The sequence below is a fragment of the Mesoplodon mirus genome, assembly GCF_964341445.2.
Source record: "Mesoplodon mirus genome assembly, chromosome: 13".
Lineage (NCBI taxonomy): Eukaryota > Metazoa > Chordata > Mammalia > Artiodactyla > Ziphiidae > Mesoplodon > Mesoplodon mirus.
The window spans coordinates 134,043-157,160 of NC_138989.1; the positions used below are offsets into that span (position 1 = coordinate 134,043).

Genomic DNA, 23,118 nt, shown 5'->3' on the forward strand with positions numbered 1-23,118 from the left:
CCATGTACACAATGGAATATTAGCCATGAAAAAGCATGGAACAGTGCCGTTGGCACCACCATAGAAGGATCTACAGATAATCACCCAACATGAAGTAAGAAAGAAACCGAAAGACAGACATCCTATGACATCACTTATAGGTGTTACCTAAAAATTGATACCCATGAAATAATTTCCAAGAGAAGGACACACATAGATTCAGAAAACCAAATTATGTTTAACCAAATGGAAAGGTGTAAGGAATGTATGAATTAGGATATGGGGGTTAACAGACATGTACTAATACATATGAAATATATAATCACACAATACCTATGGAATACGAAGAGAGGTCTACTCAACACTCTATAATAACATACACGGGAAAGGATCCAAAGAGGAATAGACAGATACATTGATAGGATGAACTGGAGACTGTACACCTAGGAGAACCTACATTTTTATCAAATTTGCTCTGATAATAAAAATTAAATTTAAAAAGCAAACAACAATTTAGGATATATATGCTCTTGGGGCTTTGCGCTGGCACATTCCACTCTAATTTGCTGCTTACTAACACAATTTCCAGGAAAGCTCTGTTGCCCAAAAACCCAGAGTTGGAAATGTAGAAATGCTGCCGCCTTGTGGCCGTTTCCCACAAGAGCGGCTTTAAACCCACCGCTAATGGTCACTTAACATTCAGAAGGACTCAGGGCTGTAAAGGACACCTGCCCTAAACAACTGTGCGGAGGTAGGGAATGGCCAAAAAAATTCAAAACTGCAAATTTTTCAAGAAAATAATATGAAGAGGTTAATTTGGCTCACTCTCTTTTAAAAAAAGGAAAATGGATAAAAGCCCAACCTCAGTAATTATTAGACTCGTGCAAATCTAATCTACAAAAAGGTTTCATCTCACACCAGTCAACTGGCCATCAGCAAAAAGACTACAAACAATAAATATTGAAGGGGTTTTAGAGAACACTGTACCCTCTAGCTTCTGGTGAGATGTAAAGTGGTAACAGCCAATAATGAGAACAGAAGGGAGCTGCAATTAAAATAAAAATTGAAGTACCATTCAATCCAGCAGTCACACCACTGGGCCTCTCACCTGAGACCTGAATCGAGAAGACCCGGGCTGCAAAATCTGCACTGCAGCCTTATTCACAATAGCCAAGACAGTGAAGCAACCAAAATGTCCATCAACAGATGAACAGATAAAGAAGAAGTGGTCTATTTATACAACAGAATATTAGCCATGGAAAACAATGAAACACTGCTATTTGAGGCACCATAGATGAGCTTGGAGATAATCACAGAACATGAGGTAAGTCAGAAAGCAAAAACCTATATCCTATGATATCACTTATAGGTGTTGACTAATAACTAACACAAATGAACATATTTCCACAGAGAAAGACACTCACAGACTTAGAAGTATGCTTATCTAAAAGGATAGGTGGGGTGAATGGAAAAATTAAGATTAGGGTTACCATACGTGTACAAATACCTATTAAATATATATATCAAAAGACCGACCATATAGCAAGTGAGGTCTATGGAACTGTGGAGTTCCCAATCACCTGACTGCCCTCCGACCTGCCGTGAATTGGAGACTGAGACCAGGCACGCCTCTCTCCTTCTCCATTCACTCAGGGACAGACTGGGGGTCATGGGAACCTCAGAATCGAAACCAGATTCTAAGACACCCCTGGGGTGTCTCCTAGCCAATTTTACAGCCCTCGGTTTCTCCCAAGTTCTCCGTTGCCGACGGCTTATTTTCTATTCCACTGTGGCCAGGCCACAATATCCTCTAGACAATCAATCCAAATGGCCTCCTGAAGGGACTTTCAATTTTAACATCCTCCGTGATCTAGATAATTACTGCCGCAGGATGGGCAAATGATCCAAGGTCCCCTATGTTCAGGCCTTCTGGTATTTACGCTCCCGCCCCTCCCTCTACGTCGATTGTTCCACTTCCCAGATCTTTCTTGCCAAACAGACATCTCCTACATCCAAGCCCCTAATTTCCTTTGATGATGACTCCTCTCCACTAGGCGACCCACCCGAATCTCTCTCGCCTCTCCCCGCTCCAGAGCTCCTCTCCAGCCTCCACCCAACCCTGAAGCGGTCCCTCCTTATCCCGCAGCTGCTCCGGCCCATCCAGCCGCTCCCCCGCCTCCCTCAACGGTTTCTCCTCCCTCGCCCCTTGCTTCGCCAATTAGTGCACATACTCGCTCTCACGACTCCCAAGATCCAAATCTCTGCCCTCTGAGGGAGGTAGAAGGAGCGGAAGGATTAGTTAGAGTTCATGTTCCCTTTTCCCTCCAAGTTCTCTCTCAAATAGAAACGCGATTAGGCTCCTTTTCGGCCGACTCTTCCCGCTACATCAAATAATTTCGCTACCTCTCTCAAGCTTACGATCTAACCTGGTATGATATCTCTGTGATCCTATCTTCTACTCTGACCCCTGATGAGAGGGAAAGAGAATTCAAACTGCTGCCCGAAACCATGCAGATCAGGTTCACCTTACCGACAACTCCATGCCTGTCGGAGTGACTGCTGTACCTGGTACCAATCCAGGCTGGACTTATCAGGATGGCCAAGATGGCCATCATAAACACGACCTCATGATCCAGTGCCTCCTGGCTGGCATGCAGGCTGCTGCTCATAAGGTAGTCAATTTTGAAAAACTAAAGAGATAATCCAAGAACCTAACGAAAATCCAGCTATCTTTCTCAATTGCCTTACAGCGGCCTTAACTTTCTACACCCAGCTGGATCCCGACATCCCGGCAGGGGCAGCGGTCCTAGCCACCCATTTTATCACCCAATCAGCCCCGGACATCCGAAAGAAATTAAAACGGGCAGAAGATGGCCCTCAAACCCCTATTCGAGATCTGGTAAAGATGGCCTTTAAAGTCTACAATGGCCGTGAGGATTTGGCAGGATCCAGCTGACAGGCTCGGATGCACCAGAAGGTGGCCCTCCAAACCCAACCTCTTGTAGCCGCCCTAGGGCCGGCCATCTCCCATGTATCACAGCATCCATGGGGTCCGCAAAAGGCAACCCCGCCAGGGGCCTGCTTCAAATGCAGAAAAGAAAGCCACTGGGCTTGCCAATGTCCCAATCCCCGACCTCCTTCTAAGCCCCGTCCCAGCTGCGGGTTAACGGGCCACTGGAAGAGTGACTGCCCTACGACTGGCCCGCCCTCAGCGTCTCCACGCGGGGGGTCAGGCCGACCCAACGGCATGACCACTCGAACTGCTGGGATTGGCTGACGACTGATGGCACCCGGACTCAAAGACCCCCATCACCCTCGCCGAACCCAGGGCAACGCTACAGGTAGCGGATAAGTCCATTTCATTTATGGTGGACACGGGGGCTACCTATTCGGTCCTGCCTACTTATTCTGGGCCAGTTACTCCTTCCCAGATCTCGGTCATGGGTATTGATGGCAAACCATCCTTCCCACTCCAGACCGGTCCACTCCCATGTCATATTGAAGGACTCCCTTTTACTCATTCCTTCTTAGTGATACCATCCTGCCCAGTTCCCTTGCTAGGCCGAGATGTCCTTTTCCACTTAGGGGCCTCCCTCCAGCTGGTTAGACTTGACCCTAAGGTCCCCTCCTCCCAACTCCTGCTTCCTCTTCTCGGCCTGCCTCTAGAACCCTCCCCCTCCTATCCCCCTCTTCCAATCACACCAACCCCATCAATCCCCAAGTCTGGGATACTTCTAAGCCCATAATAGCAACACACCATTCCCCCGTCCTCATCCGCCTAAAGAACCCCTCCAAATTTCCATCAAGGCCCCAATTTCCCATCTCTGAGACTCACCTTAGGGGCTTACAACCTATTATCACCAGACTCCTAAGCCAGGGACTCCTTATCCCCACTGACTCTCCCTGAAACACCCCCATCCTGCCTGTCCACAAGGCCTCTGAGGATTATCGCCTGGTCCAGGACCTCCGACTACTCAATGAGGCCATAATTCCTCTGCACCCAGTAGTACCAAACCCATACACCTTGCTCTCCCATATCCCCCCATCCACAACCCACTTTACGGTTCTGGATCTCAAAGATGCCTTTTTCACTATCCCCCTACATCCCGACTCCTATTTCCTCTTCGCCTTTACCTGGACGGATCCGCATACTCATACTTCCAGTCAGCTCACCTGGACGGTTCTTCCCCAGGGCTTCCGCGACACTCCTCACCTCTTCGGTCAGGCGCTGGCACAGGACCTCACTTCCTGCTCCAGTACCCCCAGCACACTCCTTCAATATGTAGATGACCTCCTCCTTTGTAGCCCATCTCTCAGCCTCTCAAGACAACATACTGCAGATCTCCTCAATTACCTTGGCTCTCGCGGTTATCGGGTCTCCCCAGCCAAGGCTCAGTTATCTGTATCTTCTGTAACCTACCTGGGGCTCCACCTTACTCCCACCACAAAAGGTCTGACAGCCGATCGCACCCGGATTATCCGTGAACTCCAGCCTCTGGAAACAGCGGAACATATTGTCTCCTTTTTGGGCCTTATAGGATTTTTCCGACACTGGATCCCTAACTTTGCTCTCCTCGCTAAACCCTTATATCTAGCCGCTAAGGAAACCCCTCAAGGACCCCTCACCTCTCCTTCCGCCGTTCAACAGGCCTTTCTCACCCTCCGTAACGCTCTGATATCTTCTCCTCCCCTTTCTCTGCCCAACCCAAACCGACCTTTTCACCTTTTTGTGGATGAACAGGCCGGAATAGCCACTGGACTCCTTGCCCAGCCTGTAGAGCCTTCCTACCGCCCCGTGGCTTACCTCTCCAAACAGCTAGACCCAACCATTCGGGGATGGCAACCATGCCTTCGGGCCCTAGCAGCAGCAGCCGAACTGACCAAACAAACACTACAGATACTCAACCACACAGGAATAGGTAACATCTCCGACTGCTTTCTATGTGCCTAGCTTGGCCGGCCGCCCTTGGCTGCTGTCCCACTCGACCAGCCCTTCATTTCTACTTCTTACACATCCCAAAACCCACCTTTTTCCCCGTTAAAAGTCCCCATATTCCTTGATTCAAAAAAATCTCACCATCTGTTACGGCAGCCGCCCAAATCTAGCTGATACTGGGTTTCTTTGCAACCCATCCCTCACGGTAAACACGTCAATTGAAGCACCACCAGGTATGTTTTTGTGGTGCAATGGTTCCCTCACAAAAGAGATCAATTCTTCCCCTTCCCATGTATCCCCGTTACTCTCGTCCCACAACTCACACTGTATAGCCAAGACGAATTTTCCACGCTAATCACGCCGCCCTTTACCCGATGGAAAAGAGCTTTCTTTCTTCCTCTGGTCGCAGGCATCTCTCTCGCCTCCTCCCTGGTCGCTGCAGGCCTCGGGGGGCGGGGGGGAGCTCTAACACATGGTGTTTCAACATCCCGCGACTTAGAACATAAACTCCAGCTAGCCATTGAAGGCTCCGCCGCCTCCATCTCCTCTCTCCAGTGCCAAATCACCTCCATAGCCCGAGTCGCTCTCCAGAATCGATGAGCCCTGGATCTCCTGACGGCCGACAAAGGAGGTACCTGCCTCTTCCTACAGGAGGAATGCTGCTGTAAACGCCCTCCATCGCTTAAGAGAAGAACTCCAACGCAACCACCAACAGTCCGCCTCCCCAACTCCCGATTGGGGGCGATCCACCCTCTATACCTGGCTAACACCAATCTGAGGCCCCTTAATTCTCATCTGTATCTTGCTCATGTTTGCCCCGTTTTCTTAGGTTCCTTCGCCGGCGCATGGAGGAAGTCTCTCGGGTGGCCACAAACCAAATGTTCCTCGGTCCTTACACCTTGCTTCCTACAGAAACCCCCACTGGTCTCCCCTAAGCCTCGGACCTCTGGTCGCCCGACTCCCGTTTCGACGCCCCCATTCAGCATGAAGTAGCCAGAGATCGGAACGCCGCCCCATTACACCAAAGATGTCGGGATGTAAGGCCAACTGGCCCGAGGCAGGGGAACGCAATCAGATTCACAGGTTGCATCAGACCGAAACTCTCCGGACCACCCCGTTCCAGAAACTGACCTGGAGACATTCCGGACCACCCAGTTCCAGGAACTGACCTGGGGGCTTTCCACCCGGCCCAGCCTTCCCGCCTTTCGAGGGACGGGACTAGCGGTCCCAAGACTGATGGAACCGGCACCAGATAGTGCCACGACACCCCAAGAGACCACCAGATAAGGAATACCCTGCGCCCTCCCAGATTCACCACACCCCTTTCCCTTCTTCCCCTATAAAATCTTGCCCAGCCCTCGCCCGGGGGCGACTTCTCTGGCCCCTTTCTCTCGGACCAGTGAACCTCGCCCGGCAGCGCCCCCTAATAAAGCTCACTTGAAGCTTTCCTCTTGTTTCGCGATGCCGTTTGTTAAGATCCGACCTTACACTTACACATCAAGGATGGCTCTGAGCTGAATTTCTGCAAAACAAGACTATCCCGTGCAAAGAACAACCCAGTAGAGCTTTGTGTCCCATCAGCTACAGGAAGAGAATGGCTGCCGGCTACTGAAAGCCAGCAGCATTTACAACTTAACTCCCATGGCCTCTGCAGTGGTACGTCTGAGTTTTCTGTTTCTGCCCCTGTACCAAACAGCTCTGGTGTAATTCCTCGTTCCTTCCTCCACCCACCCCCACCAACCCCTGTCCCCTTACCTGCGGTCCGCAGCCCTCCGCTCCGCGCTCGGATGCCGCTGGGGTGCCAGGGACCCACGGGACGGGTCGTTCCCAGCCGCCGGGCGCTGGCTCCCTAGACCCCCTCCGCTCCGCGCTCGGATGCCGCTAGGGTGCCTGGGACCCACGGGACGGGTCATTCCCAGCCGCCGGGCGCTGGCCCTCTAGACCCCCGCCGGCTCGCGTGGCGCCGACGGGGAGGAGCCCCAAGGAGGCCCCGCGCCAGGTGCGCTCTGGCCGGGACGCCCACTTCCGGGACACTCTCTTCCGGGAGAGGCGCGCAGACCGCCGCCGCCCTCAGGTGAGCCGCAGCCAATGCCGAGCAAGACCCGCCCCGGCGGCGCCGCGTCCGCGCGGCGCAGCATGATCTCGGCGCTCCAGGCACGGGCGCCGGAACGCCCACTTCCGGGACACTCTCCTCCGGGAGAGGCGCGCAGAACGCCGCCGCCCTCAGGTGACCCGCAGCCAATGCCGAGCAAGACCCGCCCCGTTAGGCGCACCACGATCTCGGCGCTCCAGGCACGGAAGCCGGGGGGCGGGCGTCTCCTCTCCTGAGAGGCAGCTAGCGATGCCCCGGGGCGCGGGCCCCTGCGGCGCGGAGACCGCTCCAGGCTGGACTCATCGACACCAACGCCGCCAGGAGGAGCGCTTGGCGGGACTCGGCAAACAACCCAATGTTTTAAATGGAAAAAGGACTTCAAAAGACCCTTCTCCAGATAAGACATACAAATGGTCAGCAAGCACATGAAGAGATGTTAATCGTCATTAGTCGTGATGAAATGCAAGTTAACACCACAACGCCGACCCCTCCACACACTAGAAGGCCTACAATCAAGAAAGCTAAAAATAACAAATGCTGGCAAAAATTTAGAGAAACTGATACAGAATTTCCCATAGGGAAAATGAGTAAGTTCCGGAGGTGGATGCTGAGGCTATTTGTACAACAACGTGAATGTTGTTAATGCCATAGAACTGTATGCTCAAAATGATTTAAATGGTAAATGTTATGTTATGTGGGGGGGGGGGTGGTTAACATAATTTAGCCCCTGCTTTATACCAGACCCTAGAGTCAAAGCTTCTCATCCATTTTCTCACTTTTACTTAACCTCCTAGGATCTTCACACTCCCATTTAACAGACGAAGCTGAACCTGAGAGGTTAAACTAAGTGACTTGCCCAAGGCTCACTCGACCAAGTCTACACTGTTCAATGTTACTGTATTTACTGAGCACCTACTAGAGCACCTACTGAGCAATAAATACCTCCAGCACCTGCCGGACACATTGTGGGAAGACCAGGATGAACGGGGGCTGAAAGCAGATTACAAAACATGGGTAGATCCTGGGGCCCTGCTCTCAAACACTGAAGTTTCTTGGAGTGGAGGGGATGGCTTGTGTCACACTTGTGGAGCCTTTTATTCCACCCCACCGCACCCCCACAGAGGAGGGAAGCAGCTGGCCTGATACTGAATATTAGCTCAGCTGGGGAGGAGTCCTGGGGCTTTGAAGAAGGCATCTCCTGCCCCACTCCCCACATTGCCCCCTAGAGTCCAGTATGTGGGCACAAGCATCCCTGTGGTGGGGCAGGAGGCACGTCTCATGGCACCCCTCTCCTCCCGCCCTGCAGTAATGACACTGTACCCATACACCCGCCAGAAGGACAATGAACTCTCCTTCTCTGAGGGCACCATTATCTGCATCACCCGCCACTACTCCGATGGCTGCTGTGAGGGCACCGGCTCAGAGGGGTCTGGATTCTTCCCCGGGAACTATGTGCAGCCCAGCTGCTGACAGCCTGGGATCTCTGGGATGCTGACCCAAGCACCGCCTTGAGTGAGCCTCTTGAGTCCCACACCAAAGCCTGCTCCAGTCAAGCCTGGACCAGCCCGGCACGCCTCCTGGGCTGTGAGCTGTGTCTGTTCCTTCCCCCCATTGCAGTGGGAAGGCGTCCTGGTAAAGACAGAGGAGGTACCCAGAGGCCTGCTGGACACAGGAAAGAACTGGAAGCCAAGGAGTTTGGTGACCTTACCCACAGGGGACCCTTACGCCATGCAAGACAGGGTCTCCAGCTGCAAGTGCCAACTTTGAATAAAATCCTGATGACCTCCTGATGATTGCCCTGCAGGGCTAGCGGGCCGGGGGACTGAAAGGCAACACACTTGTAAGGCTCCCGCTCGTTGAGCCTCCTCTGCCTGCCCTAAGCAGCAGCATCTCCCATCTCCTCGGTGCTCACTGAGCCCTCCACACTAGACCCCTGTGCCCCTCTGCGAAGGTGGGCCGCACCCTGCTCTTTTGCCTGTTGCCTGCTTTGTTATGTATTCAGTCTTGGTTCCCCAGGCTGGGCACTCCTCCAAGAGTGGGGACCAGCTCCCTCACTTAGGTGGGGCTCTCTGAGAGCAGAGCTCACCTCGCCCTCATCCCCCAGACGGCAGCGTGAGACACCTCGCTCACCTCCGCCCCTTCACCTCCTTCACAGCTCTGAAACCCCAGAAGAGGGAGGTGGGCCTTGGGTTTCCACTGGCTCTGCTTTACAGCATCATGGCTTTCTGTTCCATACGGGAGGAGGGGGGCTCAAAAGGGCCCAGTCAGTGGGGCGACTTTGGGTAAGTCCCTGGTTTCTTGCTGCATAGAGGAGGCTGGGGTGCAAGGAGACATCTTCGGGCTCTGTGAGGTCCCTGGCTGGCCAGACCCGAGCCCCGGGACAGTGTGCTACCTCTTTCCACCAACAGGAGGTGACCGTTTCCTCTAGCTTTTTATCCTGTGGGGATGCTAACAGGGTGGGGGGGCGGGGGGCAAGGAGTGTAGTGTAGAGTCACAGTAGGTAAAGCAAGATCTAGGCCTGGGACCATCAGCAAGGAGCGCCACCTCTCTCCGTGGGGAGTCTGGTGTGGGGAGGAACATTTCGGGGCCTGGGTCCTCTGGACAGAAAACTGGAGGAGGGAGGCCACGCAGCCCAAGACAACAGTTAACCGCAACGTGGCGGGACATGTTCCTTCTCTACCCTGACGGAACCCCGTCCTCCCAACTGAGAGGACAAGGTTTGTGGAAACACTGCTGCCTGCTCAGATATGCGCGCCACGCTGCTGCGGCCAGACTCCAGAATTCGCTTGCAGTGGAACTGGGGGAGGCAGCCGAGCTGGGTTAACTGCACAGATGGGGACAGCTCCCAACTCCCTCCTCCAGTCCCCAAATGGACCAACCTGAGATTCCGGGAAATCCCGGAGGGATATACCGAAACGAAAGGGAAAGGGAGTAATAAAACTAGCTTTCTCTTTCCCGACCCCCCCCGCCCCCCCTCCCCCCCCCGGGTGGGCCCTGCAGGCCACGTCCTCAGCACCTGATGCAGGTGTAGGAGCACTTCGGTGGAAGTTTCCCAGGGCACCACCCTGGCATGGAAGGAGCTGGGCTCGGCCTTCTGCGCCTCCTGCATAAAGCGGTGCATGGGGTAGTGGCGGCGCGGGAAGGCCACGTCGCCGCCTGCCAGCAGCCCCATGGGGCAGAAGTCGTTGGCGCCGTCGCTCACGTAGAAAAGGTGCTCGAAGGGCAGGCCGTCGTGGGCCTGCTCGCGCAGATAGTCGCTGAGCACCTTGTGCTGGCACATGTTGGCGGGGCAGCGAGCGCAGCTGTGCGCGTGGAAGGGCCGCAGCGCCAGCAGCCCCCAAGGGTCGGGCCCCGACGGGTTGCTGAAGATGCGGCAGAACAGGCCGTGGTAGCCGGCAGCACGCAGCGCACTCTCCACGCCAAAGGTGTTGGCGTCTGAGATGAGAATAACCTCAAAGCAGGCTCCCTGCTTGGCCACAAACTGCAGCAGCTCGCCCGTGCCGGGCGACAGGGGGATGGCCTCGTAGATGGCGCGCAGGTCCCGCGGCCGCCCAGGTACTGGAAGACGCGCTGCATGTACTCGTTGTAGAAGCCCTCGCGCTAGGTGGCACGCAGGCTCTCAGGCAGCCGCTGGCCCGCCGCGGCACGCACACGACGGAGTCGTCGCTGTTTTTGTCCACGATAGTCTCGTCCAAGTCGAAGGTCAGGAGGAAGCGTGGCACGCCGGGCGCAGCCATCCCTTTCTCCTCTACCAGCTTTGTCCTGAGCGACCAAATCCTTTTGTGGTCACCAAAAAGAGTCCCTCAGAGGAAAGGGGGACAGGACCTCTGAGCTTCTCCTGCAGGGTGGGGAGCGGCGGCTGCGGAGGTCTGTCCCGGCTGAGTCTGGAGTGTCAAGAGTGGGGAGAGGGCCTAGCTGAGGTATTTGGGCGCAGGATGGAGCAAGGGGTGCTCACGGGAATTGGAGGGGACGCTGTGTCTTATCCGTTCCCGGATTTCTGGGCTCCGGCTCTCACGAGTCCCTCCAGTCCAGAGGGTCCATGAATGCTGTGCATCTGGGCCGTTCCCTCCACTTGCCCCCCATCCCCATGTTATGTATTTTTTTTATCTTTTTTTTTTTTTTTTTTTTTTTTTTGCTGTACGCGGGCCTCTCACTGCTGTGGCCTCTCCCGTCGCGGAGCACAGGCTCCGGACACACAGGCTCCGCGGCCATGGCTCGCGGGCCCAGCCGCTCCGCGGCATGTGGGATCCTCCGGGATCGGGGCACGAACCCGTGTCCCCTGCATCGGCAGGCGGACTCTCAACCACTGAGCCACCAGGGAAGCCCCATGTTATGTATTTTTAAACACAATTAAAAAAATGAATGAAACACTGATAATCCATGTTACAACATGGATAAACATTGAAAACATTCTAAGTCAAAGAAGTCATACTGAAAAGGCCACTCATATCACAACCATCTTGTGTGCTTTAAATCCATAGCAGTTTTGAAAATGAGGGGATGGGACTTCCCTGGTGGTCCAGTGGTTAAGACTCTGAGCTCCGAATGTAAGGGGCACAGGTTCGATCCTTGGTCAGGGAACTAAAATCCCGCGTGCACAGTATAGCCAAAAAATAAAATAAAATAAACGTCATTGGCCTGGTTTGGATCATAGCATCGTCCTTGAACCCATCAGAGCACCCATAGGATGGAACATGGGATTGGCTAAATGTGGATCATATGCCCATCTTCAAGGTGGGTGGAACGTAGCATCAGCCCTCTGGAACTGTTTGGACTGGAAACAGGTAAGAAGTTCCCAAAGAAAAGCTGAGGTTCTGGACTTTGGCATGAGAACAGATGCTGGATTGGGGAAAGCGGCAGATTCCACATCACTGACAGCCCACTGCACAGCTGTGGGATCTGAAGGCCAAGGAAGGAAGGGGCTGATTTAGGGTCAGGGGCTGCAGCCACCCATCCAGTGCTCTTGCTGTCCGTCCACAACAGCAAGAACCTCTTCCTCTTGCAAAAGGCACAGCCCTCCTTGATGTCTCTGGTGGCAGGAGCCCAGGAGTCACACCTGCCCCCTGGTCACGTGACTCACCCATCCCCCAAGAACAATACTGCTCATTTATCCAGTCTCCTCCCTCCTTTACAAAGAGCAGAGACTAAATGCTATGGTAGTTAGGAAATTCTTGCTCAGTGAAGCAGTGGGAGGCTCAAGGATTATGCCGTATCATGGAATCCATCATTGGCAGCTTTCAGAGACCACATGGGTGCACGTGGCTCTCCAAGACCATGCAGCCTCAGTGTGAAACTGTCCACTGGGTGGCCCAGTTGCTCCCGTATCTTTGACTCTTAATGAGTATGAATATCAAAAGTTTGTTACAGCTGGAAGCCCAAAGGATTGCAAGGCCATGGTCTGCCGTATGGTTGTTGTGTCAGGGACACACTCAAATGTTTAGACCGTTATTACCTCGCTCATACCAGGCTATGAGCCTGTGAGGGGGAGGCCCTTTTCTCAACCACAAGGATGTTAGTAACTGAAACATCCCAAAGGGCTGTCTGTGCTGCCCAGGTAGCTGTTCAATTGCCCAGCAGCAAGGTCAGCTCAGTAATTGGCCACAGAGACTTGACAGGGACCGGACTGGCTTGAGCTGGAGGACCACAGATGACTGCCTGGATGGTCAGAGGTCAAGGGCTGTCCTGAGACTTGATGTCTACTGATGCCCACTCAGATGGGACAAAGGATGCCTGCAGTCCCAGGAGGGCCCCAGCAGCCCTCAGGAGGCAACACCTGGGGACTGGTAGGTCACTGCACCAAGTTCTGTATAAATTCATAACATGACCATGGAGTGAGCTCAGTCAGGCCTGTGCTGGACCCAGGCTGCCCAGGCCAAGTGGGGCCAGCACTACTCTTCCCAGTTCTGAGGTAGGAGGAAACCCTGTGGGCTTCTGAGGCCCTAACAGCCGTTGACTGAGGTTGAGGTGGATCTGAAACAGTCAGTGACCCGAGCAGACGTTTCGTTCTTCTGCTCTCAGGTTCCAGGACGGGGGTAGATAACCAGCGGCCCAGGTGAACCCCCACTCGTGAGTGACCCCTGGCAAGTCCTGTCCATCCTACAGGACTCAGAGGTGTGGGGTTAGGGGGGCCGTGGGCCAGTTGTGCTTAACACTAACCCACTAACCCTAACGCCCAAATCTCTACTGTTCACTCCCTAACCCTAACCTCCTAATCTCTAATCCTAAACCCTAAGGCTCCTAACCCCTAGCCCCTAGATACTCGACCTTGACCTGTAAACTCCTAACCCTTACCCTGAATATGACAGACCATCTAACCTGACCCTCTAACCCTGACCCTCTAGCCTGCATCCTTTAACTGTAATGCCTCAAAACCTGGGCTCAGCTGAGTGGCTCCATCCAGAGGTAAGCAGGACCTGTCTTTGGGCCTCCACTGCCTCTGCCCTCTCCTCCCCCCAGGAACAAGAAAGCCCTGGGTTGTTGGACTCTCCTGACCAGAGGGGCAGCTGCTCCTGGCCTACCTGCGCCCACACCCCCCTCCTCTGGGGCCCTTGGCCTCTGGACTGTCTGACCTTCAGTCCACCTTCAAGAGCCCGGAGACAAATCCAGGTGAGACGCCTGCTTCATTGGCACAGGTGGGACCTGGTCCCCATCCTCACAGCCCGGCCAGAAACCTTTGTGCACACTGTGTCATGAGGCTGCCTGTCCCCAGCCAGCTGGAGGGGTCGGGAGTCAGATGGGGAACCGAAGTGTCCTTGAGGTTGGAGTGTGGGCAGGACAGGGTAGGAGGGGCGAGAGGTGAGGTGTCATCATTCCCAAACCAGGCAGGGAGTGTGTGCTGTGTTTGCATTTCGGGCAGGGAAGAGTATGTCAGATGGAGGCTCTGAAGCAGCACACCTTGCAGGCCGACCTACCAGGGCAGTTCTTCCCTAAGCCGACGGGTGGCGCAAGACAACGCAACACACTGTACATGTATCCTTATAATGAACCTGGCAACTGGAAAGGAAACGTCACAGGTCATGGCAAGTGAGACACGAGGAGCCCATCCTGCCCGCCCAGCCTTGCGCAGTCTGGAGGTGGAGCCGGGGTAGGCTGGACAGGCAGCTCCCGGCTGGGGCCTGGGCCGGAGAGCCCCAGGAGGCGTGGCAACCCGCAGACAATTTCCAGAGCCCACGGCAGCCGGGAGACGTTCCCTACAGAACAGCCTCGGGCCCTGTGTGTCCACCCTGCACACAGCACGACCCCGTCGACCCCTGGGCCTCATTCACGGCTGTCTGGCCACCCCTCCCCTCACTCCCTGAGTGCCTGAGCCCCCAGGGCCCCCTTGGCCGAGCCTTCTCTGCACACCTGGCTCTCCTGACTATCCCTGCCTCTCTGAGCACACCGTGTCCTTCCCTGGGGTCTGCGGGTCGGGCTAAGGGTTCCCCCTTGACCCCGGGTAGGCACCCCAGCCAACGCTGACGCTTGCCTTTCCTGCAAGATGGCCCCCTCAGTCTCACCGACTCCAAACTGTGTTGCGTTTACTTCTGGGAAAGAGGGAATGAAGAGGAAGCCCCATTCCGGCCTCACACAAGGTGCGTGCTAACCTTGTGGACCCAAGGGACCACCACAAAGAGGCTGGAAGCCTGGCAGAGGCACAGCCCCCACCGTCACCCCTGTTCCTTGGCCCATCTCCTCTCTTCTGCCATCAAACCCCTCAGCCGCCACCAGAGGAAATGTGTGGGCCTGATCCTGTCACTCTCGTTCCAAAACTGTTCTGTCTATAAAACGAAGTCAAAGCTAGCTGTCTGGCCACCCTTGCAGCCCCTCTGCGATGCGTCCTCCCCGCGAGCCAGGCACCCAGCCCCTTCCCCTGCCCCCTGCCCCCACCCTCCTCTAGAGCGAGCTCCGTCCATCCCGCTCCTTCAGTTCAGCTCAGCTGCCACCTCCGCTGACCCACCAGCCAGAGGTAACCTCTCCCTCCACAGACACACCTGGCCTGCAGCTTCTCTGCCCCGCGCCCGGCTGGGCTGAGCAGAGCTGAGGGCATGCGCCTGCTTCACTGTGGACCCCAGGCCCCAGCACATGGCACAGGCTCAGGGGTGTTTACTGGACAGATGGATGACCGTGAGGATGAGCAGGCAGATCACTGACGGTAGCGGGTAGTGGTCCTCCTTGAGTCTCTACACTTCACCACAAAGTGCTGAGGCCACAGCAAAAGGGAGGGTGGGGGAAGGCGGCACCAGAAAGCAACAACCCCGTGCCTTCCTCATCCCCCCACAGCACGCATGTGTAGACACACATGTGCACGTACATACCGGCATTCACACACATGTACACACACACATGAAAAGATGGACTGCAGTCACACACAGGCACACAATCACACGTGCTGTGCATGCAAAAACACGTGCATACACACGTGCCTGTCTGCACATAAACACACTCACATGCACTCGGATGTACACAGACCTGTGCACAGACAGCACACACATGCACGTGCTTGCGCACACTCACGTAATACACACACATACACACAAAAGCTCAGGAAATTTCACAAAGTTTGTTTTTGTTTCACACTCCCCAAGAACGAGGAGACACCAGATGGTCCCTGGGAAATAAAGATGGTCACGGCCCTGCATCTGTCACAGAGGCTCGTTGAAGGCTCAAGCACGCTCTGCCCTGCCCAGTCGTGGGATACAGACCCAGCCTGCTCAGCTGCCTCAGCCGAGCCTTCCGCTGCCCCAGCCGCTCGTGGGAGAAGCAAGTCTGAGTGTCAGTTGCAGGTCATGTCGGTGCTACTTCCGGACTGGAGGTCTTGTGTTATCTTGCATGGTATCTTGCTGTGGGCTGAGGCTTACATTTTGCTATCTACTCTTCCATAAGCACTTCACCATATTCCTGAATGCCTATGCCCTCCAGAGGCCCCAGTTCTAGAACCCTGGAGTTGGGAAACAGTCAGCCGTCTCTGTGCACAATCACAAAGCTGCAGTCTGACCCAAGTCCACTTCTTCTATGTCTTAATGCTGCTCCACCTGGGGCTGATTGCAGAGGTGCTGGGTCTACAGTCCATGAAGATCTGGGAGACATGATCCCCCTCTCGCAGGCCTGCACGGACTTGCCTTTGCCTGTTAGTCCAAGTCATGCTCTATACAACATCTCTGTTTTTCTCCTCTAGAAAAAAATATTCCCAGAAGCAGCAGCATCTCTTTAGACCACAGTCAGGATGACCCTCCTGGAATGAGCCTCAATCCTACCTCAACTGGACTATCTCCTGCCCTCTGCCTGACAAGGACCAGGCCTTGGGTGTGGTCAGTCTCCCCTCCAGTCTGACTGGGCCTTCCTGACCAGAGAACCCAGGAATACCCCCTGAGCCTGTGGACTCAAGCACGTGCTGTGGGAAAATGTGCTGATGCATAAAAAAAATGATAGGACTCTCCAAGACCATAAAAAATCACACACAACACAAACCATAAATAACCGCCAGGCTTGTTCTACACTGTGTGAAAACTGTCAATTTTTCACTACACTGGAACATACTCAGAGATGCTCTGGGCCTGGAAGAGCCCCAGGGCCCTGGTGCTGCCCAGACTGGAAACGGCATCACAAAGCACCTTCTGGATACTCACTGTGGTGGGATGGGGGATCCAGGGAGACTGCATAAGAAGTGGGTACGGGAGCCCAGCCAAGCTCCCAGGCTTCTGGTGCCTGGAGGGTCAGAAAGTTCCAGAGTATTCCCCTTGCTGAACTTGGATTCAGAGTCCCAGGTGCTCTGTGGGCAGCAGGATCCTCCCATGAGGACATTGACCATCTCCTACAGGCCTCTACCACACAAAGGGTGACCAAACACAGAGCTGTGCCACAGGGACGCGGGAAGGCCAGGGAGCCTGACGGAGAGGAGGCGGGAAGCGGCAGCACCCCAGGTGCATGGTCTTCTCGTCCCCCTGGAGCCCCTGCCCTGGTGCACAGTTCACTCCCGGGCTCACCGTGAGTGACGCGCTGAGCAGGCCTTAGTCTTACTGATGGCCAGATCTCTCGGGCCCTCTGCATCCTGTGTTTTGCTGCAGACAGTACACCCTTAGTAACTGCTCAAGTCATGGATTGAGAGGGTCAATGAACAAATGAGCAAGGGAATGAGTGAGCGATGAAGGAACAGAAAAATGAGCAGATGGTGGATCCGCGCTGCCGTGCTGACCTCGAGAACGAAATGTCACGGGTGTGCAAGACTCTCCCACGAAACACAGTCTCCACCGCCTCCTGACCCCAAGCCACTCCCTTCAGGACACCCTTGCTGCACACCCTAAACAGTAACCTAGCCCTAGCCCGTACCCTAACCCATACCCTAACCTGTACCCTAACCCATACCCTAACCCTAACCCGTAGCCGTACCCTAACCCATACCCGAATCCTAAAACTAAGGCATACAATACCCTAACCAATACCCTAATCCTAACCTAACCCTAACCTAACCCTAACCCTGAACCTGACCCTGACCCTAACCCCTAACCCTAAACCTAACCCTAACCCAACACTAACACTAACCTTAACCCTAACCTGTAACCCTAACCCTAAACCTTACCCTAAACCTAAACCTAACCTTAACGCTACCCTAACACTCACCTTTACCATAAACCTTACCCGTTCGCTAACACTAACCCTAACTCTAAACCCTAAACCCTAACCCTAACCTGTATCCTAACCCTAAGCCTAACCTGTACCCTAACACATACCCTAAGCCTAAGCCGTAGCCATACCCTAACCTATACCGTAACCAGTATGCTAACCCTAAGCCTAGCCTCTTACCCTAACCCTCACTGTAACCCTTAAACACTAACCCCAAAACCCTAGTCTTGACCCTGACCCTGACCTGAACCCTAAACCCTAACCCTGAAAGCCTAAAACCCTAAAACCCTAGACCTAACCCTAAACCCTAAACCTTAATCCCTAACCCTAAACCTAACCCTACCCCAACCCTAACCCTAACTAACCCTACCCATAACACTAACGCTAACCCTAACCCTAACACCTAACCCTAACCCTAAACCTCTAACCCAAAACCTCTATCCATAACCCTAACCCTAACCCTAACCCTAACCTAACAAAAGCACCGATGCTACTCCTATCTCAGGCCCTGACACTGTCCCTATATAAAGACTTGCTGCTGTCAATATCTATATCCTGACACAGTCCTGAGCTTAGATCCTGACCCATCTCTTACTGAAGTCCTGAAACTCTCCCTAAGTGAACCTTGACGCTGTCCCTAACTGAGGCCCCGAGGCTGTCCGTAACAGACACCCCGATAATATCTTTAACCAACACCCTGATGCTGATCCCACAGAGGCAATTGTGCTGCTCCTAAGCCTTTCCCGGACACTGTCCCTAGATAAGGCCCTGAGGCTGCTTCTAAATAAAGCCCTGATGATGCTCTGAGTAACTAAAGCCCTCAAACTATCCCTTGCTCATTTACTGACATTATCCCTAGCCCTTAACCTGACTCGATCCATAGCTAATGTCCTGCCTCTGATCCTACCTGAAGCCCTAATGCTGTCCCTAACTAAGGCCCTGACTAGTCCTAACTCAGGCCCTGATACAATACCTAACAAAGGCTCTGATGCTACTCCTAACTAAGGCCCTGACACTCTCTGTAACTAAGGCCCTGAACCTACTCCTAACTCAGGACCTGAACATGTCTTTAACTAAGACCCTAATACTGATCCTACAAAGGCCCTGATGCTGCTCTGAAGTCATGACCTGACAGTGTCCCCAGCTAAGGGCCTGACGCTAGGCCTCACTCAGGCCCTGTCACTCTCCCTAAGTCAGGCTCTCACGCTGTCCCTACCTGAAGCCCTGACACTGGTTCTAAAAATGGCCCTGGTACTCTCAGTAACTAACGTGGTGACACGATCCCTAGATGTTAACCTGACCCTGTCACTAGCTAATGTCCTCCCTGATGATAACTAAAGCCCTGATGCTGCGCCTAACTCAGGCCCTGAATTTAGTCCCAAGTCCGTGACACTGTCCTTAATTAAGGCCTAGATGCTTCTCCTAGGTCAGGGCTTGATACTGTTCCTAACTAAGGCCCTAACACTATTCCTAACTCAGGTTCTGACACTGTACGTAACAGAAGGCCCTGACGCTAGTCCTAAGGCCCTGACACTACTCCTAACTCAGGCTCTGACACTAGTCCTAACTAAGGCCCTGACACTGTCCCTAACTAAGGCCCTGACACTACACCTAACTCAGGCCCTGACACTATCCCTAACTAGAGCCATGACACTACTCCTAACACAGGCCCTCACACGATGCCTTTGAAGGCTCTGATGCTAGTGCTAAGGCCCTGACACTGACCCTAACTAAGGCCCTGCTGCCGTCAATATCTCAAGTCCTGACACTATCCTGAGAATATATTCTAACAAATGTCTTAATAACGTCCTAGAACTCTCCTGATGTAAGCCTTGACGCTGTCCCTAAGTGAGGCCCTGAGGCTGTCCCTAACACAGGCCCTGAGAATGTCTTTAACAAAGACCCTGATGCTCATCCCACAAAGGCCCTAATGCTGCTCCTAAGTCATGCCCTGAGAATGTCCCTAGCTAAGGGCCTGATGCTAGGCCTCACTCAGGCCGTCACTCTCCTTACATCAGGCTCTGACGCTGTCCCTACCTGAAGCCCTGACACTGGTTCTAAACAAGGCCCCTGGTACTCTCAGTAGCTATGGTATTGACACTATCCCCAGGTCATTTCCTGACACTGTACCTAGATATTAACCTAACTCTATCTTTAGCTAAAGTCGAGCCTCTTATGCCGACTAAAGCCCTGATGCTGTGCCTAAATCAGGCGGTGAATTTAGCCCCAAGGCCATGACACTGTCCCTAACTAAGGCCTAGATGCTGGTCCAACGTCAGGGCCTGATACTGTCCCTAACAAAGGCCCTAACACTATTCCTAACTCAGGCCCTGACACTGTACCTAACAGAAGGCTCTGATGCTACTCCTAACCAAGGCCCTGACACTGTCCCAAACTAAGGCCTAGATGCTGGTCCAAAGTCAGGACCTGATACTGTCCCTAAGGACCTAGCACTATGGCTAACTCAGTCCCTGACACTACCTAACAGAAGGCCCTGACCCCAGTCCTAACTAAGACTCTGACACTGTCCCTAACAAAGGTTCTGATACTAGTCCTAACCAAGGCAATGACACTGTCCCTAAGTAAGGCCTGAGATTACTAATAACTCAGGCCATGACACGATACCTAAAAAAGGCTCTGATGCTAGTCCTAACTCAGGCCCTAACACTGTCCCCAATGAAGGGCCTTGTGCGACTCCTAATTCAGGCCCTAACACGATACCTAACAAAGGCTCTGATGCTAATCCTAACTAAGGCCCTGACACTGACCCTAAGCCCTTGACACTACTCCTAACAAAGGCCCTGATGCTACACCTAACTCAGGCCCTGACACTGTCCTTAACGAAGGCCTTGACACTACTACTAACTCAGGCCCTGACACTGTCCCTAACTAAGGCCCTGACACTACTACAAGCTCAGGCCCTGACACGATACCTAATGAAGGCACTGATGGTGACCCTAACTAAGGCCTTGACACTATTCCTAACTCAGGCCCTGATGCTACACTTAACTCAGGCCCTGACACTGTCCCTAATAAAGGCCCTGCTGCTGTCAATATCGAAAGTCCTGACACTATCCTAAGCTTATATCCTGACCAATCTCTTACTGAGTTCCTGAAACTGTCCCTAAGTGAGGCCTTGATACTGTCCCTAAGAGAGGCCCTGAGGCTGTCCCTAACAGAGGTCCTGACAATGTCTTTAACAAAGACCCTGATGCTGATCTTACAGAAGTACTGGTGCTACTCCTAAGCCTTGCGTGGACACTGTCCCTAGATAAGGCCCTGACGCAGGTCCTAAATAAGGTCCTGATGATCTGAATAACTAAGGCCTTCAAACTATCCCTCGCTCATTTCCTGACATCATGCCTAGCCTGTAACATCAGTCCGTAGCTAATGTCCTGCCTCTTACCCTACCTGAAGCCCGAATGCTGTCCCCAACTAAGGCCCTGACTACTGCTAAATCAGGCCCTGACACTGGCCCTAACTAAAACCTTCACACTACTCCTATCTCAGGTCCTGACACTGTCCCTAACTAAGGCCCTGACACTACTCATAACTCAGGCCCTGAGACGATACCTAACAAAGGCTCTGATGCTAGTCTTAACTAAGGCCCTGACACTCTCCCTACCTAAGGCCCTGAACGTACTCCTAACTCAGGCCCTGATCATGTCTTTAACTAAGACCCTACTGCTCATCCTACAAAGGCCCCAATGCTGCTCCTAAGTCATGCCCTGAGAGTGTCCCTAGCTAAGGGCCTGATGCTAGGCCTCACTCAGGCCCTGTCAGTCTCCCTAAGACAGGTTCCCAGGCGATCCCTACCTGAACCCCTGACACTGGTTCTAAACAAGGACCTGATACTCTCAGTAACTGTGGTATTCACACTATCCCCAGGTCATTTCCTGACACTATACCTATACCTTAACGTAACCCTGTCTTTAGCTAAAGTCGAGCCTCTTATGCCAACTAAAGGCCTGATGCTGTGCGTAACTCAGGCCCTGACTTAGTCCCAAGGCCTTGACACTGCCCCTAAGGCCTAGATGCTGGTCGAACGTCAGGGCCTGATACTGTCCCTAACAAAGGCCCTAACACTAATCCTAACTCAGGCCCTGACAGTGTACCTAACAGAAGGTCCTGACGTTAGTCCTAACTAAGACCCTGACACTGTCCCTAACAAAGGCTCAGATGCTAGTCCTAACCAAGGCCCTCACACTGTCCCTAACTAAGACCCTGACAGTACTCCTAACTTAGGCCCTGACCTAAGTAGCCTAACAAGGCTTACTTATTAAGTAAGTAATAATTAGCCTACCTGAAGCCCTAACTCTGTCCCTACCTAAGGACCTGAATAGTCCTAACTAAGGCCCTGACACTGTCCTCACCAAGGCCTTCACCATACTCCTAACTCAGCCCCTGACACTGTACCTAACTAAGGCCCTGACAGTACTCCTAACTTAGGCCCTGACACGATACCTCACAAAGGTTCTGACGCTATTCCTAACTAAGGCGCTGAAACAGGACCTAACTAAAACCCTTGACTTAGGAGTAGTGTCAAGGCTTTAGTTAGGGACAGTGTTGGGCCTTAGTTCGGACTAGCATAACAGCCTTTGTTAGGTATCATGTCAAGGCCTGAGTTAGGAGTAGTGTCAGGGCCTTAGGTGGGGACAGTGTCAGGTCCTTAGTTAGGACTAGCAACAGAGCCTTTGTCAGTAATCGTGTGAGGGCCTGAGTTAGGAGCAATGTCAAGGCCTTAGATAGGGACAGTGTGTGTCAGGGCCTTGGTTAGGACTATCATCAGAGTCTTTGTTAGGTATCATGTCAGGGCCTGAGTTAAGAGTAGTATCAGAGCCTTAGTTAGGAACAATGTCATGGCCTGAGTTAGTAGTAGTATCAGGGCGTTATTTAGGGACACTGTCAGGGCCTGAGTTAGCAGTAGTGTCAAGGACTTTGTTACAGATTGTGTCAGGGCCTCAGTTAGGAATAGTGTCAGGGCCCTAGGTAGGGACAGTATGAGGCCCTGACTTAGGATGAGCATCTAGGCCTTAGTTAGGGACAGTGTCACGGCCTTGGGACTAAAGTCAGGGCCTCAGTTAGGCACAGCATCAGGGCTTTAGTTGGCATAAGAAGCTCAACTTTAGCTAAAGAAACGGTTAGGTTAAGGTCTAGGTATAGTATCAGGAAATAACCTAGGGATAGTGTCAAACTTTAGTTACTGAGAGTATCAGGGACTTGTTCAGAACGAGTGTCAGGGCTTCAGGTAGGGACAGCGTCAGAGCCTGACAGAGAGACAGTCAGAGCATGACTGAGGCCTAGCGTCAGGCCCTTAGCTAGGGACACTGTCAGGGCATGACTCAGGAGCAGCATCAGGGCCTCTGTAGAATCAGCATTACGATCTTAAGACATGATCAGAGCCTGAGTTAGGGAGAGCATCAGGGCCTCAGTTATGGATAGCTTCAGAGCCTATGTTAGCGACAACCTCACGGCTTTATTTGGGGACAGCGTCAGGGCTGACTTAGGAATA

The 23,118-nt window shown here is 53.3% G+C and overlaps 1 long non-coding RNA gene and 1 pseudogene across 10 annotated transcripts in view; one reads left to right on the top strand and one right to left on the bottom strand.

Annotated features, from left to right (window-relative positions):
• Positions 1-6,663, top strand: part of LOC309814515 — a 60,519-nt gene extending 53,856 nt beyond the window's left edge. For all 9 annotated transcript variants that reach the window (XR_014295702.1, XR_014295703.1, XR_014295704.1 and 6 more), the window contains one exon: positions 5,745-6,663. This is a non-coding gene — a long non-coding RNA (uncharacterized lncRNA). The remainder of the gene's footprint in view (positions 1-5,744) is intronic.
• A 2,150-nt stretch (positions 6,664-8,813) lies between these two features.
• On the bottom strand, positions 8,814-11,311 carry LOC309815160 (phosphoethanolamine/phosphocholine phosphatase-like; annotated as a pseudogene). The gene is made up of 3 exons: positions 10,024-11,311; positions 9,094-9,164; positions 8,814-8,829 (listed from the first exon to the last, which is right to left on the bottom strand). The product of its transcript is annotated as a phosphoethanolamine/phosphocholine phosphatase-like (transcript).
• Positions 11,312-23,118: the final 11,807 nt, after the last annotated feature.